A 16,527-nucleotide genomic window follows, 5' to 3' on the forward strand; every position below is an offset into this window, starting at 1 on the left:
ACTTCTCTTGGGCCTGCAAAGTAGCCAAAAGCAAGATGGAAGCCTTGTATCTCTGCCCTCACGTCACTTTTCTCCAGCTCAGCTCTGCATATGAGGTATGATAATCACCCAAGATGCATCTGTCTAAAACCTTGGGTTACCTAGTCTATATCATCACCCTTCAAGGCTGAAGGCACAAAGTCAAGAGTAACAGAGGTAGGTGTCTTACTGCTAGCTCTCACAATGTCCTGTTCCAGACCACTGGAAGAAACAGAGACCAGCCTGGAAGGGACTCAGACCAACTGAGCTACCTGGAAAAGACATTTTCCAACCTATTGTGCATGCTCCAGGCTTCCAGCTGGTTTGGACTTTTAGTGATGCAACTGTCTGAATCATTTCTGCTCTTGGAAATAACCCCTCATAAGTAAGCCCAATAAAACTCATTGGTTTACCGATTTGCATTTTGATGGAACCCTTACTTAGGTCTGCTGTTGGTTTCCTATTTGGGATGAGTGGACATTTGTTCACATTTCTCCAGGGAAAGTGTCACACAACACTGCCTCAATCTCCAATTATAAGCATGTGCCACCTTGCCCAGCAACATCTGATTTTAAAAGCATGCCAAATTTGTTATCATGTAGGGGCTGCTCAGCTTACTGTGTTCCAGGGCTTCCTACCAGATACCACCCAAGGTCAGGTAAGAGAAGACAGACCTTACCTTATTTGTTCGGTAAGCCCATCTGCCTTAAATGTAACTTAATATACTCAAACAGACCTTCTGTCAAAATGCCCATCTTCTAGTGATTTCTCTTATGGAGATGATAGAGTTTTTTTTTCTCAGTAATGCTCAGTGGGACTTCTGATAGAAATTAACTCCATCAAATCCCCCTTGTAGGAGCAGACAAACAAGTATCTGGTCGTAATAGAAGAAGTTCACTACTGAGTATCCTCAGAAGGTGAGAGATGAGGTTAGTTACCATTTTCAAAGGGATGCTAACATTAGGGTACAAAGCATTTAGGAGAACTTAGAGACAGGAAACAGAATGCTTGGGATCTTGTTCAACAACCAAAGCAGCTCTGTGATGTGGGACAAGTTCCTTTCCTTTGACCTCTGCTGTTCCCATCTCTACCATGAGAAGGCTGGAATGGGTCAGTGGTTCTCGACTCTGCTCATCCGGGAGAGCTTTTAAACTTGTACCTTCATGCCCCTCTACCACGGACAAAGTAGTAACAGGTATTTTGGATGGAATGGGGTGGGAGCTGTTAAAGCACTCCAGGGGAAGCGCAAGCAGAGCCAGGACTGAAGTCACTGGTCTTGAGGTTCTTTGGAGACACCCTTATTTGGAGGAATACCTGTTAGTGACTCCTGGATGCTGGGCTTTCTTACAGCCTCCATAGATCACGCACAATGGGCTCCGCTTTTGCAGGTGCATCACACAAACACCTCGGGCTGCATCTCTTTCCCTTTCCTGCTGAAGACTAACAATGCCTTCAGAACACTGGTTCCATAATTTGCTTCTGCTGCCTCTCTCCCCACGGTGCTACTCTTCCTCCCTTCCTCAGTACATACAAGAAAAGAGCTGAGAGCACTGTGTGCTGAATCTCAAGGACTGGCTGGCCAAATGTGGATAAAATACTATCAACAGTCATTGCAGTTTACAGAGGCTGAGTTAGACTTGCTGCCTTGTTTTCAAATTTTAAATAATTATATTTTATTTACTATTTTTAGTTTATGTGTATGAGTGTAATGTCTGCATTTAGGTAGTTGCACCCATGTCGTGAAATGCCCACAAAGGTCAGAAGAGGGCATCATATACCCTGGAACTGGAGTTACAGATGGTTGTTAGCTGCTATGTGGGTTCTGGGAATCGAACCTGGATCCTCTGCAAGAGCAGTCAATGCTCGTAATTACTGAGTCATCTCTCCAGCTCCTGTTTTTAAATTTTTTATTGATATTTGTAGGAAAGAAGATATCCTACACCCCTTGACCATCATGTTAATTGAGAAGTAAGGGTCATTCTAAGCATAGGTTTAAGAGGAGGCCAGATCCAGTACCACAGGGGATGCTCAGTTGGACTTGAAAAGCAGTCTCTTCCAAGGGACTTGGAGGAACAGATGGAGGATGAAGCCTGAAGGTAAACAGGGAAATACAGTGGCCAGAGGCACCCACCAATTTGCCATGTCCTTGGGGACCATGGTGTCATTTCTCTGACACCCCTTAAATAACTTGATCATATTCCATTCTATCCTTTCATCTATTGACTAAAACTTTATTAATCTTTTGCATTCCTTGGACCATTTGAAAATAGCATAATTGTTAAATACAGCCTCACCTAAGTACATTCACCTCTCCCCCAAAACTGACTTCCTGGAAAACAGAGTCAGTGCTATAAAAAAGAACTTTGGGTCGGGTATGGTGGTGCACGCCTTTAATCCCAGCACTCGGGAAGCAGAGGCAGGAGGATCTCTGTGAGTTCAAGGCCAGCCTGGTCTACATAGTGAGTTCCAGGACAGCTGGGGCTACAGGGAGACCCTGTCTCAAAAATACTGCCCCCCCAAAAAGAACTTTGGACAAGAATTCACTAACAAAGAATAAATTATGAGAGTTCAGGTTCCAGTGGAGAATAAAAACATATAACATTCTGATGAACTGAAAATAGTTTAACCCACAAAACTGGGAGGTGAGATGAGAAAAGAGATTAAGTGATAACCAGAGTGGTGGACTCATTTATCACATGAAGAGTCAAAACACACACTGGGAATGGAAGTGGAGCTAGTAGCAGAGTTAAGCTCATCTTTGAAGTTTTTCTAATATACTTTCTTTACAGTAGAGAATGCTTCTCGGAATTATTATTTGTCATGGAAAAGTACTTAATAGAAGTTTAGGAATTCAAGTTTTTTTTTATCAGCTCTTTTCCTTCTGTTAGGTTCATTAAAAATTAAATCCGATTTTTGAAGTACATTTCATTTTATTCCTGCTGGATTATTTCTCTTGGTCAAGGGAGGATCTCCATAGGTATTCACAGAAATATTTGCTGAATACTGATTCCGGTTGTTTCTATTACACCATGAGAGTTGTACTTGTCTTGATATTTGTGCTTTTCTGTCTTATTTCACATTCTACCACAAAGGTGTATTATATTTACATATTAAAAAAATTGGCCAGTAGAATCCCAGCATAGATGTGGGGAAATGGGTTAGAAATCACAATTCCACCTAAGGAACTATTGGCAACCCATGACTGCTGGGAGGGGGAGAGTCAGTCTCTTTCAAGGATGTGACTTTTAGTAGATTAACCAGGCTCCAGTGGATGGACCCACACTGAGGGGGCATTTAGGGATACAAATTGGACTCTCTAGGTCTTTTTATATATAATAGAATACATTAAATTGGGTGGGGGCAGGAAGGGGTAGTACAGATGGGGGGTCAAAATACAATAAAATTATATTGTATGAAAATCACAAAATTCAATAAAAACAAATTTGGTCAGAGACTAGGGCCTGGCTTTAAGATGAACTCTGAAACCGTGTGCAGTATTTTATGTTAGTATCATGTGGGTGTGCACATTTCCTCCTGGAAAGTATGTTTTTTTCACCAGGTTATCAAAGGTGTTTGGGACTCCAGCATGTGGTCCTGTGCTTTCTACACTTATGCGCCATTAATCGCATACTATCCTGGACTGTCAGTTAAATACCAGGCACTGGACCAGGAACATTATATGCATTGTGTTTTGGTCCTCACACAACCTTGTAGAGTGGACATTTACACATTCACTGGGGAGGAGAAACATGGATCAGGAGTGCTCATTCACTTGCTCAAGGTCACATGGAAATTTGTAATCAAACGCAGCTCTGCCGAAAGTTCTCACTTTACTGTATCATGCTGCCTGATCCACAAGTCGCTGTCATTCACCTGTCATCTGTCATTATCGGAGGACCTACATACACTATGCAGGCAATTTTCTTAGAGCTTGGGGGCATAGCATTGAACTTGACACAAAATTCCCTGCTTTCCTGGAGTAACGTTTTAGAAACAAGCTTAACATAATTTCAAAATACATTTATAGCATTACATTTGATCATTGTGCCAATCTTTTGAGGCTGTGGCATATTTCTGTTCCTGCTTTCAAGACAAGGTACCTAACCCTGTGAGGTGTTACAGATCTATCCAAGTCACATAGCTACTGACTGTGAACAGAACACCCACCCTGGCAAGACGGTAAGTCTTATCCTTAAGTTTAAAATATGCACATACTTTTTTTCAATTAGATTAAAACCTGGTGGCAAAATATGCTGGGAAAGATGATGAAAGTCAGAAAGAAGTTTTGTCCTTGCTGTTCCGGGTTCACCTGCTCAGCTACCAGACCTCAGACCACCACGCTTCTTTACCTCAGCCCGTTTTCCCTTTCAGGATTTTTCTCTCTACTACTAATGTTCTCAACTGTTGTCCATGGTCCTCAACTTTGCTCTCAGTTGTTTAAGCACAGCTACTGTCCTTTCCCCAAAGCTCCTAACCCCCCCAAACTGGGCACCAATAATACCTGACACATCCTTTTGCTGCAAACATTGGTCATTACAGACTTAGAGGATGCTGAGCATAGTGGCCAGTGTGAGTAAGTATGTATAAATGAAGAAGATATAAGCCTGTTCCTAATGACAGGGGCCCATGTTTGCATTTTATTTTAATTTTATTTGTTATTTTAATTTTATTTTATGTGTATGAGTGTATTGCCTGCATGTATGTCAGTGCACCTGTGTTGTGCAATGCCTTCAGAGGTCAGAAGAGGGCATTGGATTCCCCTGGAACCAGAGTTACAGACAGTTGTTAGCTTCCATGTGGGTGCTAGAAAACAAACCGGAGTCCTCTGCAAGAGCAGTTGGTGCTCTTAACCACTGAGCCAACTCTCCAGCCCGTTTGCATTTTAAATTAGGACTTGTTAGGCATAAAGATACCCTAAGCTCTAAAACCCTTAAATGATAGATTTCCTAGTACCTTAAAGATATAGTCCACCTGAATTATTGATCCAGTATCTGGGAGCTACAAATGTATACAGGTCCCACCTTTAGGTACTCTATAGCTCTTAGGGAGAATGTCCGGGACCTTCACATTTAGCAAGTTTCCCAAGTCTGTAGACAGGATTTTTAAATATGTATTTTGTTGAGAATTTCATACATGAATATTGTATTTGTGTTATTTCCACCCCTCCTAGTCCCCCTCTAACTTCTTCTGTGTCCGATCCAACTTCCCTTACAATGTCTTGTCCTCTTCCTTGATTATTGTTGTTACATATACATACATTTATGAATATATGTGCATGTATATAGTGCACTCTGTCCGTTTAGTGGGGCTCATGTGTACGTGTTTGGGTCTGCACACTTGGGATCAGATAACCTCTCAGGAAGCTAATCCCTGGAGAAAACTGATTCTTCCTCCCTTAGCAACCATTGGTTGCTGTAGATCTTCATCTTAAGGTGAGACCCAGTGAAATTTCCCCATTTACCCTGACATGTCAACTGGTTTGTCATCAGGAAGATCTTGTTAGATGACCATATTGTGGAAATTTCATTGGCAGAGCTTCTCTGTCATGACTAAAATATGTTAAATAGCAGCAGGCGTCCTTGTGGACAAGGTTTTTGAGAAGCATTGTGTATGGGGAAGGAGGTGGACTAATGCCCACCTTCGGAGTCTCTGCTTTGGTATCACTCATGATGTGCCTATCAAAGCACTTGCCATACTCTATTGTGATTGTGTCTCCCACCAGACGTGAGAGGCATTCCTCTTCATCTTTGTGCCCCAAGTCCCTGGCATGCAATGCAACCTAGAGATACCTAGTAAAAGTTTATCAAATACATGAAGATGGTCCAACTTCACACTGGTTTCACACACATGAACACATGCCACATGTACATATATCACCATTGTCATCTCTCACCATATTCACATGGATAAAGCTGGTCCTGCTCTGTCCTATTCTGGGCATGTAGAGAGAATACTTGCCTGGGTACTATGCTGAGAAGGAGGACTTCATGAAACTGCAGGTGGCTTGAAAGCTGGGGGAATGTACAAAGGCATGTTGCAACAAGTGACCTGATGCCATGCCACCAATAAAGAATAAATGAAACCCACAGCAATGAAATTGAGTGCTCTGGAGAAGATGGCAGATCAAGCTGCCCAAATCTAAGACTATATGAATATATATAACTCCTTGTTCTCTAATCGAATCTATAACATCCAAACCACCACTATCAGCAAAAACATAACCTAACAGGGTCTCACTATGTAGCCTTGGCTGGCCTGGAACTCATTATGTAGACCAGGTTGGGCTTGAACTCCCAGAGATCCGTCTGCTTCTGCCTCCTGAATGCTGGGATCAAAGGTGTGTGCCACCGTGCCAGGTCCGTTAGTAGTGCTTTGCATGTATAGTAGACATATCGAGGCACAATTTCCAATCCTGTATCCCAGTGGATCATTTTGTAGTCATTCCTCTTTGGGAGCCTCCAGACTGGACAATCTAGTTTGGGAGACAAAGGGAAGGATGCCCAGCATGATACGCATCAGCAAAGATGGTAAGCAGAGGACCCGGGTTCGATTCCCAGCACCCACATGGTGGCTATGAACCATCCTTCACTCCTGTTCCAGGGGAATCCAAAGGTCTGTTCTGACCTCTGTGGCACTGCATGACATGGGTGCACTCACATACATGCAGGGAATACACTTATACACATAAAATAAAAGTAATAAAATATTTTTTTAAAAGAGTAAAAAGGAAGAGGAAGAGAGGAAGGGCATGAAGGAGGGAAAGGGGAGGAGCCAGAAGAAAGGAAAGTGAGCAGTGGGGAGAGAGGATGAACATGGGAGGTTCTGACATCTCACAGGGACTTTCATTGGCACTCAACTGCTCTATGCACCATGGGGATTATTCCAGGGGATCATTAGCATACCGTTCTTCTAACGTGCAGTCACAAGTTTGCATTAGTTGAATGGACATCAAGATCAAATTTGCTGTCTACCACTTCCTCATTGTAATTTACAATTCGGAGACTTTGGTAGGACAGAGGGGAGCAGTAGCCCATGCTGCAGCTTACCGGGGGCTTTGTGCGCAAGCCAGCTGGCCTTCCTAGTCGGTGCTTCTTTGATCCAGAAGGCAGCATCGCAGTGCATTTGTTTCACCACTCAGGCCTTCAGAAGCTTCACTGCATTCCTGGAATGATGCTGCACTGGTGATAGGTGCTGACAGTGTTTAAGCTGGACCACTCATCTGGGAACCCTAAGAATTTGTCTTACTAGAACGAAACAAGGTCAATACTTCTTTGAGGCCACATCTTACAGGTACTGAAACTGTTTCAAATATGTTATGCTATAATTCATAAATGGGGACAGGAATTTAAAAGTCACGAAGTTCAGTCTCCAAGTTATGAGTTAAAAAAGTCAATTCAGCTAGGTGTTTTGGTACATGCCTACAATATCAGCATTAGGGAGGACACCACGGGATTGAGAGCTCAAGGCAAGACTGGGCTACAAAGCAAGACCTTGTCTCAAATAAACAACAACCCCCCCCCACACTTTATCTTTTGGGAGTGCCTCAGTTTCTTTATTTATACAAGTGAGAAGACTGGACAAGTTGAAGTCTAAGACTGGCTGCAGCTCCATCTAGAGCAGCAGTAAGCAGTCAGGCTGGTGTGTGGTCAGGAGTATCAGATAAGGAATGAGGTCTGACACTCTTCTTTCCTTCAAATGCCAACATAGTTGTGCTAACCCTAAGTTGAAGCATTGAAAGGAAATATAGACAAACCTGGAAGATAGATCTAGATATGCGAGCAATGCAAACATCTCCATTTCCTTCAGAATGGAGGAAGGTTAATTATACACATTGATTTTATTGTCTCCATTCACCAATTGTGCAACCTTGATGGACATGTCAAAAGTGGTAAAATTTCCAGAGCTGAAAAGAAAGAAGGATGAAAGAAAAAGAGAGAAGAGAGAAAGTGAGAAGGGAGGGAGGAAGGAGGGAAGGAAGGAGGGAAGGGGGAAGGAGGAGGGGAAAGGAGGGAAGGAAGGAGGGAAGGGGAAGGAGGAGGGGCAGGTCTCCTTAGATGTCCTCAAATGCTGATTATTCATAATGATAAGTCCTTGACCAAATCCATTTCTGGAAAGTCATAAGGACTTGACAAGTCAAAGCAACAACATCCAACAGGAGGCCCTGTCAATTAACCCAAGCACGTTCATGTTCACACGCTCTCTTTTTCTAGAAGGGAGAAACACCAGTACGAAGGCAGACTCAGCAACTTGGAGAAAGGACACCCATTCAAAGCATGCACATTAAGATGAGTCATGCTACTGGCCCCCAGAGCTATGGGCTTGTCAAGGGTTCTCTGCAGCATTATTTAAATTGCATTAGCCTTCCCTGGGGAGGATTCACGTATAGACAGAAATGCAGCACCGGAATGTTAGAGATGAGGATTTGAGAATGTTAGAGTTCTTTGGGGGTAAGAAGTTAAAAGATAGCAGTGGATGATATAAACAAATGTTTTAGGATCTGTTTCTAACCAGGTTCTTAATAAACTTACTTGTAGTTTCATTTGTGCATTCAATCATTTATTCAGTCAACAAATGTTTTCTGAGCACCTACCTTTTGCCAACTACTGTTTCAGCTTCTAGGACCACACTGATGAATGGAGTATATACTATTTGTCCTCACTGGATTTCCAAAAGAGAAACAAATGGTAGCTAAATATCCATGAAAATAAGAAAGTGTAATGACAATGACACTATCAAATGCACTGATGAGACTGAACAAGGAAGGAGAGATTCAAATAGGCATTTTGCTCTGGTCAGGAGAAAGGGTGTGGATAAGAAGACAGATGGGAACTAAGACCAAGAGGAAGGGCAACATTCCAGTGCCAAGGCTGAGGTGGGTGCAGAAGAGGAACTGCAAGTGTTGGGGATATAGCTCAGTAGCAGAGCCCTTGCTTACCATGCACAAGGCCCTAGGTTCAAGCCCCAGCACCACACAAAACAGAAGAGGAGCTGGAAAGACAGGCAGTGTAGTTGGAAGACAGAAGGAGGGAGAAAATGGAAGGAGGGAGGCAAGCAGAGCTGGACATGTGGGTGGACGTCTCTGAATTCCTAAGTTTGGTTAGGAACAGAAGACGGAGAAGGTGGGAGGCAGCACGTCCCCACTTTCACAGGAAGCCGTGAGCCAGGCTGGCATGTAGAAGCAGATACCTAGAATACGGGACATTATCTGAAAACTGCAAATATCTGAGCAAGGCATAGAGAACCTTGTGAATGAAGGCAAAGACTTTGGAATTCCCTCCAAATTCAAGGAGGAGACTAAGGGATTTCAGTTAGAGAGTGATAGGATCTGATTGATTTTTAGAGATCACACTGGGTATAAGTGGAAGAAATAAGATAACAGAACACACACACACACACACACACTCGCACACACACACAATAAAAAAATCAGGAGCTTCCCAGCAAGACAATAAATTTAAAAAGCAACCCAGAAGATTAATACTGTCAGATAGTATCTTCCTACAACACAAAACAAATGAAACTAAGCAATAAATTCTTCGGGGCTAGAGAGTACAGGAAAAATTCTCTTTAAAGGGAACGATAAACATGATATCCAGGATGGTGGTTTTCAGTAGGAAGAGAAGAGGGTGTGGGATGGGGCAAACAGACCATTACTGGGTTATGTCCTAGTCCTCACACTGGATGTTGGATGATAGGTTTTGAGTGTTTAATATATATATATATACACACACACACACACATACACACACATGTTGGAATGAATGCATGTATCAAATATTATATTTAAGAGAAAGATGTGTGGTTCAGGCTACATATGGAAAATGGGTTATTACAGGGAAACCTGAGCAGAAGCAGGGGCTTCTTTCAGTTCCCAGGTGAGGGAATACAACCCCCACGGTGTACCTTCCAGGAGGTCGGAGGTAGAGCCTATGGTGGTTTGAATAAGAATGTTTCCTGTAGACTCCAAGTATTTGGATATTTTATTTGTAATTGGTGGTGCTGTTCTAGGAGGTTTTAGGAGGTGTGGTCTTGCTGGAGGAAGCATGTTACTGGGGGTAGGCTATGAGAGGTCTTAAGCTTTGCCAGATTTCCAGTTGCTCTCCGCTCCTGTGCCTGCTTGAAGATGTGATCACTCAGCTTTCTGCTCTGGCTACCTCCTTCAACCATGCCTCCCCTGCCATTATGGATTTTTACTGCCTCTGGAACTGTAGGTGAAATAAACTCTTCCTTCTCTCTATAAGTTGCCTTGGTCATGTTTTATCACAGCAAAAGGAAAGTAACTAATACAGAGTTCACTGTCCACCCGCCATACCTGGCATCACCCCATGTATATACTACAGGATCAGCAAAGTTTTATTTAATAAAATGAATTTTCAAGGGGAGTAGTTAGGCGTATTACAATTCAAGACAAGTTCATAATGGTTGTTGAAGTGCCAACTCTCTGGTAATTATGTGTTTACACATCACTTTCACATTCATTATCTGTCTTTTTCCCAACACTAGAAGATCTGCACACCATACAGAAGGCAAAGTGACGAGTCCAAGTTCACACAGAAAGGTAAGGGCTGACTAAAGCCGTCGCTCCCCAAGTTGGTGTGTTCTTTCTACTCTTTTAACGCCTCTCAAACAGCAAACACAAACGACCACCTTGAATGCTCTCCTACCACACACCCAAACCATTGCTTCAGAGCTGTCAGCCTTTGACAACTTCGTCTCACACACAGAGACCCTTTTATTTGTTACACACATACATTTGAATACACATGTATATAAGTAAACGCTGAGTGTGAAGATGCTGGGTCAGACATTTGAGACTTCAGAGTCTTGATGTCTGGTAGGAGCCTAAGAGAGAAGCAGCAGGAAGAGTAGGAAATACTATGTTCCCAAATCTGTATGCTGAAACAGGCTGAGCCCAACAGAAACACCATGGTCCTTAAAGGAGGGATATTTCTAGAGACCTGAGATGCCAAGAGGGTTATTTCTTCAGAGACTAAACTTGCTAAGATCTGCTAAGCATTACCCCACTATAAGCCCTTTAAAGGTGCTGTTTCATGTGGGCATTGCTTTCCCTTTGTCCTCCAGGAAAATGGTGATGGTACCTGAGGTCCCACGACCATGGGACAGACACAGAAGTTTCAGTCTGGATGGCCTTCCCCACACCCAGACTACCATCTTTGTCAGTAATTAACATCAGCCTCAGTGCCTGCTTTCTGTTTCTTCTAGAATATCCTGACCACATGCATGTGGAATAAAAACTAAAAGTATATCTTCACTTGACTTTGATAACTGAACATTTTGGAGCGGACTGGAGAGAATTCAGGACCCAGAAGCGCTGCTTTGGGCATGGGAAGATAAATAGGTCAGACATTAAGTGGAGTGTTAGGTGGGGAGTCAGGTGGGGAGTCAGGTGGGGAGTCAGGTGGGAGTCAGGTGGGGAGTCAGGTGGGAGTCAGGTGGGAGTCAGGTGGGGAGTCAGGTGGGAGTCAGGTGGGGATCAGGTGGGAGTCAGGTGGGGGGAGTCAGGTGGGGAGTCAGGTGGGGAGTCAGGTGGGGAGTCAGGTGGGGAGTCAGGTGGGGAGTCAGGTGGGGAGTCAGGTGGGGAGTCAGGTGGGGAGTCAGGTGGGGAGTCAGGTGGGGAGTCAGGTGGGGAGTCAGGTGGGGAGTCAGGTGGGGAGTCAGGTGGGGAGTCAGGTGGGGAGTCAGGTGGGGAGTCAGGTGGGGAGTCAGGTGGGGAGTCAGGTGGGGAGTCAGGTGGGGAGTCAGGTGGGGAGTCAGGTGGGGAGTCAGGTGGGGAGTCAGGTGGGGAGTCAGGTGGGGAGTCAGGTGGGGAGTCAGGTGGGGAGTCAGGTGGGGAGTCAGGTGGGGAGTCAGGTGGGGAGTCAGGTGGGGAGTCAGGTGGGGAGTCAGGTGGGAGTCAGGTGGGGAGTCAGGTGGGAGTCGGTGGGGAGTCAGGTGGGGAGTCAGGTGGGAGTCAGGTGGGGAGTCAGGTGGGAGTCAGGTGGGAGTCAGGTGGGAGTCAGGTGGGCAGTCAGGTGGGAGTCAGGATTCTCTGTCCTTACATTCTGTTGGAGGACTCAGTGTCTCCTTTCTGATGCTCCTGATAATCCTGCACAGAGTGTTGAAGGAGGAGCCTGGAAGCAGAACAAGGAGACATGGAAGATATGGTCAAACACTGAAAATCAGTTGAAAAAAATCTAGACACCATTAAAATTCTCCTTCTGAAGATTTAGACTTCTCTTAAATCCATTAGGACCTGAAGTAGCTAAAAAAATCTACTTTTCTAACAGTTTCAGAGTTTCAGGTTTCACACTGAGGTCTTTGATCCATTTAGAGTAGACTTTTGTGCAAGGTGAAAGATAGGAGTCTAGTTTAGTGCTTCTACAGGTGGAAATCCAGTTTTGCCAGCACCATTTCCTTAACATGCTGTCTTTTCTCCAGTGTGTGTTCTTGGCCCCTTTATCAAATATCAGGTGGCTGAAATTGCATGTACTCATATTTGGGTCTTCAGTTTTGTTCTGTTGATCTATGGGTCTATTTTTGTGCTAGTGCCATGTTGTTTTTAGGACCATAGCTCTGTAATACAGTTAAAGATCTGGTATAGTAATCCCCCCAGCATTGCTCTTAGTGCTCAGGGTTGCTTTGGCTAGCTGAGCTCTTTTTGGTTCCATATGAATCTTAGGATTTTTTTTCCAATTCTGTGAAGAATGTCATGGGATTTTGATTGGCATTGCATTGAATCTATAAATGGCTTTTGGTAGGATGGTCATTTTCACAATATTAATTTTTCCAGTCCATGAACATGGGAGGTCCATCCATCTTCTGATGTCTTCCTCAATCTCTTTCTTTAAAACTATCTATCTATCTATCTATCTATCTATCTATCATCTATCTATCTATCTATCTATCTATCTATCTATCTATCTATCTATCTATCTATAGAGAGGCTATTGTGAAAGGGAGTATTTTCATGTACTCTTTCTCTGATTGCTTGTTATTGGTATATAGAAAGGCTACTGAATTTGTAGATTAGTTTTGTAACCTGCCACTTTACTGAAAGTTTTAACCATTTCTAGGAGTTTTCTGGTGGAATTTTTGGCATCTCTTAAATATAATATCATATCATCTGCAAAAAGGGATAATTTGATCTCTTCTTTTCCAACTACTACTTCTTTAATTTCCTTCTCTTGCAAGAGTTTCAAGCACTATATTAAAAAGGAGTGGAGATAGTGGACAGCCTTGTCTGGTTCCTGATTTTAATGGGAATGCTTCCAGTTTTTCTCCATTTAGAATGATATTGGCTGTGGGCTTGCTGTATATAGCTTTAATTATGTTGAAGTATGTTCCCTCCAATCCAGTTCCCTCTAGGACTTTGAACATAAATGTATGTTGAATTTTGTCAAAGGCCTTCTCTGCATCTATTGAGATGACCATGTGCTTCTTGTCTTTGAGTCCATTTATATGACTTATAATGTTTATTGACTTACATATATTGAACCATCCCTGCATCTCTGGAATAAAGCCAACTTGATCATGGTGGATGATCTTTTTGATGTGTGTCTGGATGTGGTTACCAAGTACCACAACTGGTCACACACGGACATTGTCTATGAATTATCCAGGCCTAAGTGATACATCTACAATGCAACCTTTACACCTAAGGTTCATAGAACTTAGAACAGGGATCATGAAGAGGACACTAATGAATCTCTCAGTTCTCAGTAACAAAGCTCCCTCATGCAGTGGAGGGCCAGGAACACAAAAGGTCACAAATAGCCAAAGTGCCGAGATCAAGAGTCTGGTGGATGCTGGTTCTTGGACAGGATCCCTTTGTTAAACTTCACCCACCCAAGGCTCAGGGGCCCTCATGGAAGAGGGGTTGGAAAGATTGTAAGAGTCAGGGAGGAGGTACATGACCACATGGAAACAGAGACCTAAAAGCTCCTGGGAACCTGCTCATATGATTCTCTGGCAATGGTGTCAGCATACATAAGTCCCATGCAAACTCAGGCAGACAATAACCCAGCATAGAACTGGGGAAATGAACAGCAGACCCCAATATTAACTGAAGAAATATTAGCAACTGATTATTGCTAGGTGAGGAAGAGCTGATCTACCTAAAATAAGAGATACAGTATGACTAGACATCAGTAGATGGACTTACCTGGGGACCATCTAGGGCCACTGATTTGACCGAGTGGGCCTTAATACGGATGACAGAATATATGGGCTCCAGTGGGGGAGCCTATCAGAGGGAGCCAGCGGGGACAGGGGTATAAAGATGATTAAGATTGTTTGAGCTGTTCTGTATGAAATACACAAAGAATTCAATAAAAAGGAAAAAAAAATATACTTTTAAAGAAAATCGGATTGTTGGGTTGTGAAATTGTGAGCCATAACATTTAGAACAATTTTATATAAAATGTCAACTTTTTTTGTATTTAAAAGAAAAAGACAGTCTCAAGTAAATTCAAATCTCAGAAAAGGAGAGGACAGAGTCTTCTGTTTGCTGAATGCCTGCAAGTCCAGTTCCAGAGGCAGGCGATTTGGGTCAAACACCTGCTCTTATCCCTGCTTCTCTTAAGGGTCAAGCTAAAGCAGGTGCCTCCAATTTCCTGGATCTCTCGGTGTCTCCAGAAGCCTGCTTTGTCTTTTCTCCAGTGAACAGTCTGCTGTAATTTCAGCACCCCTCTGTCCTCTTTGCCACTTGCACCTCAACTTTCACTCTGTTGGGTTCTGCATCATCTTCTTGTATTCACCTTTCATATTAAATCTGTTTTTCCATTTGGAAAGTATGGTCTTTTTTCAAGGGCAACTCTCTGGTGCTTTTGGTCTTTTCCTTGACCCAAGTAAGTAGTGGCTTTAGTATGGTGACTAATTTGTGTTTGAATTCTAGTTGAGGTGACACCGAATAGGTTACTTATTCTTTTCTTTTTCTGTAAAATAGGGACTAAATGAGCATAAAGCACTTAACCCAATGCCAAACACATACAGGCATTCATTGTGCAGTAGCTTTATTTGTGTATCAGTGTTTAGAACTGACTGGGAGAAAAGCTTGGAGCCCGACACACAGCTGAGGCCACCTGATGGATGAGGCCCAGATCTGCAGATGCCATTCCTTCCTTTTCAAGATAAGAAGCAGACCCCTCCCTGCACCTACATCACCTCTATAGCTCCTCTCTGTGTGATTTGAGTGCCTATTACCATCTCATCGAAATGCCACTTAGACAAGGCCTTTGAGTGTGGGGCTGCAGAGGGGGTTGGGAGTAGGCTGGGATAGAGGACTGCCCCATTAACATTCAAGCCATAATAGAGGCCATTATCTTGGCAGCAAAATACCCCAGCAGTAGTGATGGGAGGAAATGGGACTGGGTTACCAAAGCAACAGAGAGACTTAAGCTGTGCTGTTTCCATGGCAACAGAGAGCCTGCACGAGAGCATTCTTCTAGTTCCAACACTGGTTAGAGTCTCCCAACAGCATCAGTGATTCATCGAGTAGATTGTATTGCAAAGAGCAAATTAGTGAGAGGTTTCTCTTAGAATTTAAGCCAATATGAAGCCCACAATACAGATCCAAACTCTTCAAGCTGGAGCCCAGACTTGTCCATCAGGAATCAGCGTTTGCTTGGCTACTGGCCAATTAATTACCTCTCAGTGTCATCAAGTCTTATTTATGATTTGCAATGTCAAGGATGCCCTGCCTAAGTAACATCTCTTTATGGAAATCCAACTCATAAGATGCATAAATTAAGGTGAGACAAATGCCTGAGTAGTTTCTCACTTTCTCCTCGATTTTCATTTTATAAAAGTAGTGCACTCACATAATTAAAACATCAATTAAAGCCTATAATCAAACACATTAGGCCCACACATACGACACTGCCTCCCTCCCCTGATTTTGGAGGCAATCACTTTACTAACTTTGGTTGTACATGCTCCGTTTACTTCCGTATTCAAATATTCCTACATTAAATGCAAAGTCTTTGTATATTAAGTAGACAAAGCTCTTTCTCACTCCATCTCTCCTGAACTCAGCTTCCAAACATAATATAGCAACTTCTTAATAAGTAGCATTTATGGATGACAGTGTTTTCAACTTTAAAGGGCATACAAATATTGGCTCACTGCCAATAAAATGATTTCAATGGGTGCAGAGTTTGGAGACCTCTCTGTTGGACATGTAGACTATTGCTTTAGAATATTTTTCATTGACATGAATTAGCTATGCATATTAATAGGGTCCAGTGTTGTATGTTAGAATGTGCATACAGTGTGTTCTAATCAAACCCAGCTTCCCTTTATTCACCTCCTCTCTTTATGTTCCCTGTTATATAGTCAAGCTGTGGAGGAACATATGGTATTTGTCTTTCTCTGCCTGGTTTACTTCACTTAACACGACAGCCTCCAGTTCCATTTATTTTATCACCAGTGACAGGGTTTCATTTTCTTTATGGCTGAATATATATATATATATGACTCTTATATGTATATACATATATATGACTATATATG

The sequence above is a fragment of the Nannospalax galili genome, unplaced genomic scaffold (assembly GCF_000622305.1).
Source record: "Nannospalax galili isolate Female #2095 unplaced genomic scaffold, S.galili_v1.0 scaffold108, whole genome shotgun sequence".
In the NCBI taxonomy this organism is placed as follows: Eukaryota; Metazoa; Chordata; class Mammalia; order Rodentia; family Spalacidae; genus Nannospalax; species Nannospalax galili.